The sequence below is a fragment of the Hippoglossus stenolepis genome, chromosome 19, assembly GCF_022539355.2.
Source record: "Hippoglossus stenolepis isolate QCI-W04-F060 chromosome 19, HSTE1.2, whole genome shotgun sequence".
NCBI classification, from domain to species: Eukaryota; Metazoa; Chordata; class Actinopteri; order Pleuronectiformes; family Pleuronectidae; genus Hippoglossus; species Hippoglossus stenolepis.
The window spans coordinates 10,962,659-10,977,298 of NC_061501.1; the positions used below are offsets into that span (position 1 = coordinate 10,962,659).

General features: G+C 41.2%; 1 protein-coding gene across 2 annotated transcripts in view; it reads right to left on the reverse strand.

The window, feature by feature from the left end:
* Positions 1-14,640, reverse strand: part of dok6 (docking protein 6) — a 42,945-nt gene that overhangs the window by 22,220 nt on the left and 6,085 nt on the right. The gene's annotated exons all lie outside the window — the stretch shown is intronic.

A 14,640-nucleotide genomic window follows, 5' to 3' on the forward strand; every position in this document is an offset into this window, starting at 1 on the left:
AACTGGAGAAACAAACTACTGCAAATCACCAACTCACTATCCAGAGAGGTCTAACCACAAAATTATAACCAGGACCAAGAGAACTGAGGATGAAGTCAAAAAATCTACTCCACCAAAGCACAGAAATCAAAGCGACCATCTAAAATTCTAGCTTACTATTAATCACCAAAATCCACTACGAACAAAATGTCCAAATATCAAAGCAAATGATGACATTAAAGGAGCTGTGAATGCCCTTAAAAATATGGACTGGCCTTCGGGTACATTTCTGTTGCATTATTGGAAGGCACTGACATAATGTAGATACCAGTGATTTACTTTGATTCTGGCCTTTATTAATATGATTCCAAGAGAGTTATATTTTCTGTGACTAAAAGCCCCAAAAAAGAAGAAATGGGAAAGTAAATTCATCTTTCATCTCATGTATCTTATGAAGTAAATATGTCTGCTTACATAATTCTTGGCATATATTTAATTGTAATGTTTTAATCTCAGTATTTGTGCATAAGATGTGTTGGAGTATCCCCATAACAAAGGTTTCCTGAAATTCGACAACTCCACAGCCAAATTGCAAACCTTGATATATAGTACAACAGATATTTAAATTGTAAAAATATTTTGCCGGAAAGAAATGTGGGTTAGAAAATATAAAAATCATTTCATTTATTAAATAATGTTTATAGTTATTAATTAATATACCAAATTCAAGATAATTAATGTACTGTAATTAATTTATTCATTCATTTCTCAGTTGTACAAAGCATTGACTAGTTAATCCATTTATTACCAATAAAGTAAATAAGACCTCACAGACAGCATTTCAGAATATGTGTGCATATCTAGTAATGCTCCAGGATTGAAATAAAGCAAAATATCGAATGACTTGTGTTCCTGAACAAAGTGCTCACTGCTGTACGAGCTTAACAACTGTATAACTGAGTTTCAACCTTGACTAAATGCTTCCATATATTAAGGGCTTTGCAGCACAGACGCTTTGCTTTCTCTTTCCACACAATGTGCAGACACACACACACTCTCTCTCTCTCTCTCTCTCTCTCTCTCTCTCTCTCTCTCTGGTGCAGTAAATTACTGTACATTGTATTGATTACTGGACCACAGTCTGGCCCATCCACGAGCTGAAAATGACACAAATACAGGGTGTTGTATATCTGACTACTTCAAGGTCAAATCACAGGACCACACAAGTGCACACTGGCATTTTCTCATACAGTCTATTATTATCTTATTACATGTTTATTCCTTCACTGACATCTTTAGTTGAACAATCCGCTGGCTATTTGCCCCGTGCGGGGGGTGCATTTAAAAAGCAAGAATTCTCAATAACATCCTCCCTCTTTAAACAGCCCGTGTGAAGGTGTAAAAACCCAGTGCAGACTGAGCAGAGCAGCTGAACGTCAGAATTAGTGTGATGGCCAATAGCTTATGAGTCCTTTGTGGTTGTCTATCTTTAATAGTGGGACCGTTCTATATCCTGGTGGAGACAGCTGCTATCACTCTGCCTGATGTACGATTGCCTTGGGCTTCATGGTTGTGTTGGGGAACCATGGATGTACGATTAATTTGTTTACTCAGCTGGCGTACTTCATAAAAGGCCCGCTGAGTTGAACTTGGCACTTTGCAGTAATTGACTAGAGTGGATCCCTAGGTCCTTATCGGTCTGCCTTGATGGGCCTCCATTCTAGTTAAGTGTTGCCCAGGCACATTTTAAACAGCAAACAACACAGCAAAGCGCACGGCACATTCGCTAATGCATCGTGTGGACCATCGTCTACACCGTCCATAAAATCCTTAAAAGAAGCAAGGAGACATAACGGGCGAAGGTGACAACGTCTTGCTCCAAATTGAACAAACCTATGTGACACAAGAGTGCATATGAATCAATTTTGGCGATGGCCATTACCACATTTGTGTCTTCAAAACAGTCAAATTAAAGATAGCCTCAATTCCCCTTTGGGAGCTTGAGTCAATGCAATGCTTCCTGCATGCCGCAGACGATGTAATTCACCCTAGGAGTGCTCAGATTAAGTAATTATACCAGCACAAAAGCAAGCTCAGGGAGATAGCTTGTGCATAGGGGGTATGAATGGAGAGGGCTTAATTTTGCCTGTTCCACAGTTGTCAATGTTTTGTCAAGGCAGACCTATTCTTGGGCTGGTGGTGGGTCTTATTCAGAGGCACTCTTATGCTGAATGTAATTACACAGACATGAATGAGACTCTCTGCTGGTTTGGTGTGACTCATTTAATGGGAGAACAGTGCAGAACACACACCGTTTGACACTGAAAACCAATTCGCCAGCTTCAGAAAATAAAGAAACAAAGAACAGATGGCGAAAAAATAAGTTCGTCCCAGTTTTTGCTTTTTGAGCTTTTATCTGATTACGTCACTGTGAAAGCAGTTTTACCTGTAACCACCCACCTGTGGGTACCCCTGTGGTCAATTACACTAACTAGCACAGCAAAGCTATCATTACACAGGATTGGACAAAAAAATTATAATATCTTATGTGGGCAAAGTGGCAGGCTTGTGACCAGAAAGCAGCAATGTCCCTTGCTTTGATTGCTGCAGAGAGTTAAGCTGATCAGGCAACTTTGTTTTCAACAGGCTCTATAATTCTGATTGACCTGCATCTCATCAACAATGTCATGTGATTTTCTGATGTAAGGTCCCTTCAGCCTTGAATCGTGATTTACTTCCTTCAAGTTCTAATCTTGTTTGTTTTACTTTGTTTCTTGTTTTAACAAGTCCTGTCCTCTCCAACTGTGTGTGTGTGTGTGTGTGTGTGTGTGTGTGTGTGTGTGTGTGTGTGTGTGTGTGTGTGTGTGTGTGTGTGTGTGTTAGGGTCCTCTTTATAAGTAAACAAGTAAACCGATCAAAATCAGATGGAAATGTGAAGAAAGCAAATGATCATTTTAGTTCAAATTGCCTGTATGTTTGTGTCAATATGTGTTTGTATGTGTATGAATGCAGAAACACAAAGTTAAGTTTTATCACACACAGTATGTGTCACCTTATTCTGATTGTTCTCTTAGTCCCACAGCTCATATGCTGCCAGCTACATGATAACTCACCAACCTGAGGTATCAGAGAATAATGATGTACAGGCATATCATACAGACTGTTAATGACTAACAGTCAAAGGCTTTTAATATGATGACTCCATGAAATCCCCACTGAAATGCCTGTGAAGTGGCCAATGATAAGCCACAATTTGAGAAACATGTAAAATAGAACTGCTTGAAAATAGTTTTCACAAGCAGCCCACTACCCATTCAATTTGTCTGACCTTGATCAAATGGGCAAATTAGAATGGGAGGAAATAACCAAAACTCCCAAAAGCATTTGTATTTTGCGCATGTACCATTACCACAAAATGTAAGAAATCCACTTTGTATTCAACCTACAACCTGACAAAAGGTGAAACATTGTATTGGATATGACTGAGATCCTCTTCCTTGAGTTCTGAAGTGCATCTTATATGAGTCTATGCTATCAAAAAAAGAACAACCACAAATAGCACAGCAGGGAGAAAAAAATAGGCAGCAGCAAAAGCAACCAAGTGGAGAGAACATTTCAAGGGCGATCCCTTCAGTTTTAGGAAGGTCTGTCTGTGGTGAGGAAAAACACTTCAGGAGGCACTTGGCAAGGTTCAGCTAGTTCATCAACACCAGCTCTACCAGAACAACCACCCTGAGACAGTTGTACGAGAGGACCGGAAGAGGGATTAGAGCCAGAGTATGAGCACAGACAGACAGATGGAGGCAAACAGTTGCTCTCATTGAAGGTGCAAAATGGAACTGAACACGTCTCTTTACATATAAAACAACCCTGATGAACTCTTTTAAGTTCAACTTGGATTCCTGACAGGTAGTTTTGTCATATAAAAGAACCTGAGAGGTCTGCTGAAGACTCTCAGTGGTCAGACACCTCATGGACCCCCACCCTCTGAAGTCACAGACATATTCGGCAACTGACCTCAAACACAAAGTTGATTCACTTCACGGAGCATTATCAAACTTTGGCCATTATTGAGGAACTGTCTCGCCTCTCAAAAAATATGGGACCTATTCCCCCCACAGGCAAAATCGCTTGTCATTCGGATGAACCGAGGAACTTTCTAAAGATATGAAAATGATTTCCAATGACAGCCCCTGCTTCAGGTAAATGACTAATCACACGGCAGAGTAAAAATAGCCGTCTGATAGATTCTCAGGAGTGCGAGTGAATAGTGCAAGAGAACTGTAATACCTCAGAGATGCAAATGCACTCATAATTCCTCTGATAGTTAATGAAAAACAAGGTACAATTGTAGGAAGGGTTGCGTCCCTACAAAATCTCTGATTTGAAGACAACTGCTGCTGCACTTACTTGGCAATAGAAGCTATGAGAGCACTTCAATCAAGACAGTTCTTCAACACTCAGGCATGATGGTAACAAACCAGATTTAGCTGCTGTGTTGGATGTAGAAAAGTGAATCTCAGATCAGAGACATGCTTCCAGAACACAATTTAACTATTGAATAGACTGACACACATTCATCGTCCCCAGATGTTGAATACCGGCTTTTGGGGTCCACTGACTTTCCTGTAGCTCCACCATGACAGTCGTAGCAAAAGTTTAACGTCTTGTTAACAGTTAAGAGCCAAGAAATTTGCTCAAGATATCCACCGTCCCTAGAGGATCATTTATTGGTATTTTTATGATCATCTAGCTTATTGCTTGTAAAAACTGCACGTCAATGTTATCATGAAATTAGCGAAACAACAACTACTTTATGGATCGGCACAGATTGGTGCAGTTTAGTCAAACCACTTTGAATATTCTCTCCAGTCTGTTTTAAAACAATTTACTTTTAATTGAAACACTGCAAACCAATACTCAAAAACATTGAAAAAATGACACAGCAATCATACATGTTGTTTTTTTTCTCTTAGCAACGGAGCTCATCAAGTCTTCGTGCTCATTCAGCTCTGCATAAGGTTTAGTGTTCCCCTGGTGATAATGATGCCTGATGGACTATGACAGACCAGGCCCGGCATTATCCGCTCCTGGAGCTGGCAATCAATTTCAGACAGTGGCGGGGTCTGTGCTGCGGTGTCCATCTTTATAATTTGATTTGTTATCCCGTCGGACAGTTGTTACAGCAATCACTGCACAGCGATCACTCCGTCATCCACGACCCCAGCCTCCCCCCATCCCCCCCGAATCCTCCCAGGGCTGTTCCACCATTTCAACAACTCTCCGCCAAACGTGACGGCTACAAAAGTTTGTATTAATTGCACCCCTGCTCCCTCTGTCACTCTCCTCCCTCGCCGCTAGCTGTCACCTTTGACTTCATGCATAACTCTCCACCCAACCATCATTCCTCCACCCTTGCTGAACTATATTTTCTTCCGCATTTAAAATGTTTGGACATCCCATAATTTTGTAATTCGCCCCCGACTACAGCTGTTGGCAGGGTGGCGAGCCAGCCGCGCCCCAGTTAATCATAGATTACTTTATCTGGGCCATTCCAAATCCTCATGTGTAATGCAGTGCTACCTCAGCAGCAAGTAATCAACCCCCCACCCCACCCACTCCATCCCAAACAAACACACACACACACACACACACACAAACATTCCCCCTCCTCACTTTCTCTCCAAGCCTGATTTGTCTCTGTCTGCCCTTCTCTCTCTTCTAAATTTCTCTTCTCCCATTCCTCATCTCTTTTCTTGTGTCTATGCATGATTGGACATTCTCATCAAACATTCATGAGCCAAACTGGTCCCGAAATGTAATATCATAGTATTAGTTACCCTTATTTCATTTTTTAAGGCCCTGGCTCTGACTGGGTGGCATTACACACACAGAGCATTCATTGCTGAAAACTGGATCCTGGTCACAATGTGGCATGAAATATTACGGAAGACAGGTTCCAGCTGATTCCTCGCCAAAGGCAGAGCGTTCGTGTACCCAGTGTGACAGGGACTGCACGTGCAAGTGGGATTAAAGTGAGCACGTAACAGACAGAAATAAAAGCGGGCGAGGAGATTGAGAGAAAGCAAAGGGAGAGGAACAAATATTTTAAAAGGGCATGAAAGAAAAAAAATTGAAGAACAGCAAAGAGGAAAGACAGTTGACTTAAGGGAAAGCTTCCATCCATCAATCCGTTCATTATCATCCTCCACGGGGGGCGTAAACTAATCCCAGCTGTCATTGGGCGAGAGGTGGGGTACGCCCTGGACAGGTCACCAGTGTATCAAAGGGCCAACATAGAAAAACAAACAACCGTTTGCACTCAAATTCACACCTCCGGTCAATTTAGAGTCTCCAATTCAGCTAACCCCAGTCTGCATGTCTTTGTACCAGGGAGAACATGCAAATGACACAGAAAGACTGAACTGGCATCCGAACCAGGAACTTTCTTGCTGTTAGGTGACCCTGCTACCCACTGAACCACCGTGCCGCCCAGAGAAAAATTCAAAAAGTGAAAATGATTAGGAGGTGGTGAGAGCAACTGTTGAAAAAGTAGTTTCTGAAGAGACCAGGGCCACGGAGGCAACCGGCTGCAGGCCTCCATTAGGATTCATGATAAATTACACTTTTAAATAAGACTTGGTGAGAGCACTGGGGAAAGCTCTTGATGACTACGATTGCTGTATATTTGACAGAAATCCCTCTTCTTCTTACCCCATATTTGAGTCGTAACATCAAGTGAACCACAAGCTGAGATTTCTCAGGCAACCTCACAAAAACTCCTTTCAATTCTCATGCAAATTATCAGCGAGCGCAGGGAAAGTATTTCTACAGTTGTTACTGTGAGGGAGACAAGGGAGGTGTCTGACCCACGCTGGGCAGCGCAGCCTTGAGCAGGAAAACATTAGTTAAAATGTCACACACTGTGCGGATCCAGGCATCACAGTCTCTGTAGCAGAGCATTTTTAAAGCGCAGCACAAAAATAGCATGCCAAATTTTTCTGAAGGAGATGTAGGTCAATATTGAAGTTTCTCTCTCAGGTGCAAGGGAGTAAAGGGAGGTAGCGGAGGGAGGGTTTATGGCGTAAACAGTGTGGCACGTTGCCCGTGTCTGCTCGGATACATGCACCATTCCAGAGTGTTGGGTAAGAACAGAATGGAGCTGACAAAGACGCAGAGAGGAAACGCTTTTTTTTTTTTTAAAGGAAAGGAGAGGACAAAGGATTACACTGCAATCATAATCCCATAATCTACCAACACCGTTTTAGAATGTCGCTTACTCCACTGTGGTGAAGTTATTCCATTGCATATTTCAGCCACTATTGATTCCAGTGACACTGAGGTTGGCAGGTACTGTTTGCTACAGTATATGAGGCTGTGCTCGACCCGAATGCATTAGTGAAGCATTTTCACGGTGGGACAATTTTGCTTTAAGTCATCATTATGACAATTGCCTGCTCTTTAAACCATCCCTCATCCAAACCTCTTTATGCATTACAGCTTTAGTCAGCAATCCTCTGCACACACACACATCCACACACGTAGAGCAATTTCCATTTAATCCATGTACAAGGCTGGAGCGTTCACAGACAATAACGTGCAGACAAAGAAGGATTTGACTATGGCAGAATACCCTCGCCGACGAGAACACCACAGACAGAGAGCAGCAATACAGAGCTGTGTTTTCTTCATAAGTTTGGAATGAGTTGTCCACCAGTGTGTACCCTCTAGTCAGGCTGAATGTTAAACTGCACTAAATCCATAAATGAGGGAGAATACGGTCTGCATGCACAAAGCCTCATCTGGGTCTGGCTATAAATAAAGGCTAAGCTTGTATTTCTTCACGTCAGTATGTTGGTTCTCGTGTCGTGAGAAAAATTAGCATCTAGGCCAACAGGTGAGGGGCTTCTACATGGAAACCAAATACAGAGATTCAGAACCAGCGTGGGCAGTGAATTTAGAGTGAGAGGATGAAAAGAGCTCTTGCCCACGGCCATGATGTAATGCTACCAACTGTCTAGCTTGATTACCATTAGCTGACCACTTGATTATCATATCAATAAAGACCGTGAAATCGAATAGAGCAAAGAAAAATGTGAGGTGCACACATTTAGCAGAATATTACGAAACACTGAGTGTTTTCCAGGACACTTTGTGCAAGCGTTTGTTATTTGAATTTCTTCAGAAGCCCTAAAAGCAGTAATCCTCATGCATTGGTGCAGTCCCCCCCTCCCTCCCTCCCCGGAGGATTAATTCTAAAGAGGTACTCGTTCACTGATGTTCGGGCTGCTTCTGTGATACGGTTAGCTGGGAAAGCAGCAGGCTCTGTGTCTGCAACAGCTATTCCCTCACAACCAGAGAGCAGGAGATTTGTACTCGCTGGAACTAACTTGACTCAGCCACATTTGGTCTGCGAATCAAAAGAGGACACTGAGGGAGTGAGCACGCTATGTGTGCAAGGGAGGGGAATGTGGAAGTGCACTTTTATGTCAAAGAAGAGGGTCCGATGGAGTTTGTCATATTGTTTTTGTCTCATTTCCCTCCAAAGAACACACTCCCTCGGATTAAGTGGGCTGTGATTCAGTGTCACTGTGTGTCTCAGCATGAAATCATTGAGGAATGCAATTATCACTTCGTCCAACAGACGTTTCTCTGAAATTAGAGCGAACAACTGAGAGCATAAGAGGGGGATGAGAGGGAGGGAGGTGTGTGCGTGGATGGGGAGGGAGTGGGGTAACAGCAGTTAATGCTGACCCCAATGTCTGCTCTCACTTCAAACTTCCTTTTTCAAGTTAAATCTTTATCAACTGGTATATTATACCCCATTACAACTCATGATGGGTCAAGTTTGCCTTATTAACTCCATTTTCTTATATCTCATAGATTTCACTCCAAAACTTTATCCAGTAACCTTATGTTTTCAATTGTTTTACGGCTGTAAAGGACCATTACTTTCCCCATTATGACCTTTAAACGATCCGCTCAAAGTGCCACTGCCAAGGCTGCTATATTGTGTGCTCCATTTCCCTTGGCAGTCCTTATCCCAAAAATTCATTCCCTGAACAATAATTGTTGAGGAAATATTAAAAAGCTGTTTAATAGAAAGGGGATCAGATGGCCTTGGCCTGCACTCGAGGTCAGCTCGGCTCATCACAATGGGAGCACAAATCTAAGAAAGCCGGCAGCTTTTGCATGCAGCGTACAGAGTGAGTCAGCCGGAGCGATTTATGCCGCACTGGGCAGGTACCAAACTGTCACCCCGGTGCTCGGCAAGAAGCAAACTGTCACCTCCTTACTATTAAAAGAACTCCCCTGAGAAAGAATAGAGAGAGAGAAGGAGAGTGCAGTACAAACTCAACTCCAAGCAAAACCGAAACAAACAACGCTCCTACACAGGTTGACATGCACACACTTTATTTTCTCTGCTCACACAAGACCCTAAGGTCAAGATTTTTTTATCATCACGTTAATAATACAGCACTTCACAATTAGTGACACATGAAAAACATGTGTTGTTTACTCAACAGCCTGGGAAAATCCAACAAGCCTTTATTTGCTTGTATTTTCAAGCGGATCAGGTGTATTATTTTAATTATTTCTCCTTCAGCAAGACAGTAATAATGTTTACATATGCACAGCACTGAGTAAATTAAGAACACAGGCACGAAGACGAGCTCTTAACACACAGACACACAGCTGAGGCTATCTTTGGCTTCGCACTGTACTGAAAACGCTTGGCAAGCAGGCCGATGAAAGGTAACAGCAGGAGAAGAACTCATTATAGATCCTGATTCAGTTATAAACAAAAGGTAACTGGAACTTTTTTGTTCTTAGAATAACTTCATCTGGTCCACTTTTGAAACGCCGCACACAACTGTCAGCTTTGACAGCTCACCTCGGAAAACCTGATGTGATACAATACTATCAGATCACATATAGACTAAATTGACTTCAGAGGCAGTTTGAGGGGGATGACTGACACAACAACAACATCATCTGAGGAAATCTAATGGATCTTTCTCAGGTTTTTAATTCAATATATAACAGGAGGGACACAAACGTAAAGAAAATCCTTCTGGAAACTGAACATCGTCACAAAATTGCAGACACACACAGACACATGGAAGTATACATGTCCACATACTATATGCACACACATAAGCACTCGAACTGAAAGTGAGCTTATAGCTGCAGAAGAGAGCCCTGAGGGCTGGTCTGCTGATTAATGAGGGGAGGAAGGCGAGGAGAGGAGGATGAAGCAGAAGTGTTAATGGAGCTATGATAGATTCCTCTAGGCCTGGTGTTTTATAGGTGAGTCTCCAGTGTATCTGCACAGTGTAGCAACACACTACCACAGAGACCTGTGAAGCCCGAGCACTGTGTGGGCGGTGAAATATGTGGATCAGATAGACTTGAGTATGGAGCAAAATGCATTCACCTTTTTAAAAATCACGCAGCTAACGTCATTAAGGGAATTGATGTCACCGTGACTGGACATTAATGTATAAAAATAATATAACAATATAAATTATTCAGTAACTTTATTGAAACTAGAAAAAAGAACAAAAGATATTCAGGTAAAATGCGGCTAATTGATAATTCCTCGGCTAGACAACTTTCTAACAGCAGTGACGGCATTGTGATTTATCAGGATCAGCCAATGACTGTAAGCACATTGCTGAAATCTAACTTCTCTCTGTCGGCTATTTAACTGTTTCAGCTAACAAAAATAGTTTTGAATTTCCAGTAGTATAACACAACTTGGGTTAAATAATACAATCTAGGGCTTTGATTCCATTTACACTATCAGTCAGATTAATTATAGAGATATTATGTCAAGAGACTATTATTCAAACTAGCATCTCTGTAAGGCTGTGCCAACACCTTAGGCGCAGCAGTGCTCTGAGCTAAATGCTAACAGCAGCATGGTATCATGGTCATATTGTGCTCACACGGCACGACAACTTATCATGCTAATGTTTAGCAGGTATAATGTTTACCATGTTCACTACTTTAGTTAAGCGTGTTTGCCTGCTAACATTAGCTAATTCCCAACAAACATTACATCTACAACTGAGGCTGATGGGAATGTATTTTGTTGGTATTTTCTTAAGTACCGGACAAATAAAACAAGATAAAAATAGATAACCGTTTGACCTGATGATGGTCCGACATGAAAAATCCCCATCCACAACTTATACTGAGGCGGAAAGGAATGTCTAACAAATGAGATGGCCACCCCATCCAATAACTGAGATGTTCACTAAAAATGACAAAACATTATGGTGGCAAAATCAGAGGATAATCAGTCTGCAGATGTCCACTCAGAATTTCAGGACTATCCATCAAGTAGTTGCTCATCATATTCCAGCCTTGACCAAAGTTGTGGACTGACAAACAATAGACTGACTTTATCATCCATCATTGATAAGATGGCAAAAACAATAAAGTGACTGACAAAAACAAAAATGGAAGAAAAATCTAATTAGACTTGGAAAAGGCAGTTGTTGTGTCAATTTTTACTTAAGATGAAGCAAGTATCTTGTGTGTTGTCAGTGTGAATGGTCTGCTGGGATTTGACACCTCTTCTATTGGGCTGAGACATTCTCCTCCGATGGGATTAGAGAACTTTGCACTTTGGAATGCAGCTCATCAGAAAACATTGGGAACACAAAGCTGATATGGACAGTGCCGGCGTGTTTGTGAATAGATTTCAAAGCGGGGGGGGGGCAGAGAGCAACTCTGAGACCAGAAAAAGAGAAAAGGTTGTAGGGGCGGAAATTTAAGTTCTGTTTGGTATTTTAAGAGCCTGACTTTGAGTGAGGACAAGAAAAGAGAGTGTTGATACAAGGGGGGCGTTATTAACCACTTGTCTCTTTATGGTGCATTACTTAATCAATTGGGGTTTAGACATTTTTAGCTACTAATAACATTTGGCCCTGTTCAAGACAAAAAAAAAGCTTTCTTGATAATTAGGAACAACGGGAATCAATGTCGTGAAATGTTAAAGTGAGGTCAGAGATTTATTTATGAAAGAGACTTTATAATAGAGGCCCATTTTTCAAATTGAATAACGAGCGTTGGGCTGTTGTTCCCATATCTTGCGAGAGATGCAATTCATCAGGGCCAATAAAAGCTGGTAATTTGTCTTCAAGTCTTTGTCTGATGGAGGAAGCTGATGGAAACCAGAGGAAATGACCATGCAGTGTACAGCCCTGCATATCTGTGAATTAATGCATCCATTCCAAACACATCTATCACGAGAGGGAGACCAAAGAAAGTGGCTTACATCCCCCCCCCCCACAAGACACAAATAAAATCAGAAGCAAAACAAGGCACATTAAAAAATCCTCTCTCTGCTACAGTTTCGGTTTCTGTTTGGCAAAGCAGAGAACAAAGCTAGATGTGGCCCCCGAATTTAAGAAATCTAATGATCCACTTATCTGCTGATTGTTTTTCCCGAGTCACATTTATCCATGTCTAACACAGCTGACTATGTTTTTGTCTACGCTTCACTGACAAGTACAGTTCCCGGGGTGAAGAAATTCTCCCGACATCCACCATTCTAGACGGCCTGTCATTGTTAATAGCGAGTGCATGAAAGTGGCAAGATCCTATCTTAAATGGCTGTGCCATCTAGGACAATAGACACATTGTTCTCCACTCCTTTTGCCTCAGCCCTGGTGGGTGCTTGTGCGCCAACAAGGGGGAACATACCCACACACCAACACAATGCACACTGTCTACATAAAGGCTGCTTGTTGCTGGATACAAATACCCACTTGTAAGTCAAAAAGAGCTGAGGGAGACAAAAGAGAAATAATTGATAATGCAGTGAGTTATTGTATACAGAGATGAGAGGAAAGCACCAGTGGGTAGAGAAAAGTATGTTAAGAGTAATAACTGTTGATTTTGTTCTCATATCTAACAACCACATTGACAAAAACTGCTTTGTGTGCACTGTTAATGTCTCTGTCACTGTGATGCATTTGTCTCTACAGGCTTAACATCGGATCTCAACAGTCTCCAAAACCCAATATTAAAAAGCTTGTTTTTCCTTCTCAGTTACATGTTTGGAAGCAGCATATAAAAGACCTGCTTCCTTGTTGTCACTTAATGGAAGCCATCGTATAACTGATGAATGGGGAGTACCTTTTTACTGGGGAGTAAAATTGAGGTGCAAATCCAGTCAGACGGACAGATCCAGGAATTTATTATCACTTGGATTAATTTCTCAGGAAATAGTGAATGACTCTTAATGTAATAAGACATATTTATTAGGGGTTTAACAATTTACTCCAAATCCAATATTTAGTGAATACCTCAGGTTGTTTTGTGGTTTTTGCGGCAGGAACCAAAATGTTATACGCCTGGAGGGTTGGATCTCTCAGGGTGATTATTGATTGTGATCTAATTAAACTTAAGCCTAATTTTTACTGCTACTGTGATTGATCATTCCTGATTTGACCAAAATAATGCTGAGATCAATGAGTTTTTACTATTTGGCATAAATGATCAGACAGCTTTCTTTTTCTATTGCAAGAGCAAGACGGATAGACGTAGGGTTGTTTGCCCTTGGATTGAGGGCAGATCTAGTTTTTGAATGATTTAAACTCAATATCTTTCATCCCAAAGTGGATTGTTTTTCGACTGTAGCATTGACAAACTCTAATCCTTCAGTGCAAAGATGGGTAGACACATGGATTTTACATTCATCTCATCAGTAAACATTCCTAATCAGTTTCTAGTAGGAGTATTACGCATGTATTTTGATGCATTTAAACAGTCACAACAAATTACCAGTATTTCGTCCTGTCAATTTCTGTTGTATCGAGGCACATTAAACCTTCTGTCACACATTAAACTTCCCTGAAAGCTTCCAACAAGACCGAAGGTGGAGAGAATCTAATAAGCCCCGGCTGCAGTTGTTGTCACACACAGTCCTTAAATTACACACATTAATTTCCCTAAAAACAGACGAATTTGTGCGAATGCCCAAGATTGCAGAATGGTTAACTCATAAAAAAGTAATTTTAAGGCCCCAAATCCCTTCAATAAATCGATAAACAGGACTGTAAACCCTGTTTTTGCAAATGATATCCTCGTGTTAGGATGATGAATAACCTAAACTCTCAGTCTGTATTATTTGTTTACATCCACACTCTTGGCTGATTGTATTTTCACTCCTCCTCATTCTGGGCCAGACATAATGCATTTTTAATGTGTTTTCTGCTTTGACATTTCATGTTGTGGTTTGACCAAAGCACCCTCATAACTGCACTAAGACAGCAGCAGAGAACAACTTCGTCCCTTTCTATTTTATTCTTGCTATTACAGATTACATTAACAGCATTTTATATGAGGTCTGCATGTACATTTTTAAGATATTTGTTGAGATTGTTGGTTTTAATTTTGTTTGGGTTGGAATGTAAAGGAGGGCAGACAACTCTGCAGTCCAACACACACCACACGTCGTTTGAATGTAAAACGATGCACATTTGTGTGTATATAAGTATATGTATACATCAGTGTATATGTGTATGTATACATATATCATTAAAAAAGGTGATTGACTGTGTTCCCATCTTGTACGATACAAAAAAATCACTGTTATAAAAAACAGTAAGCATACAAACATTCATGGCCAATTACGCACCATGT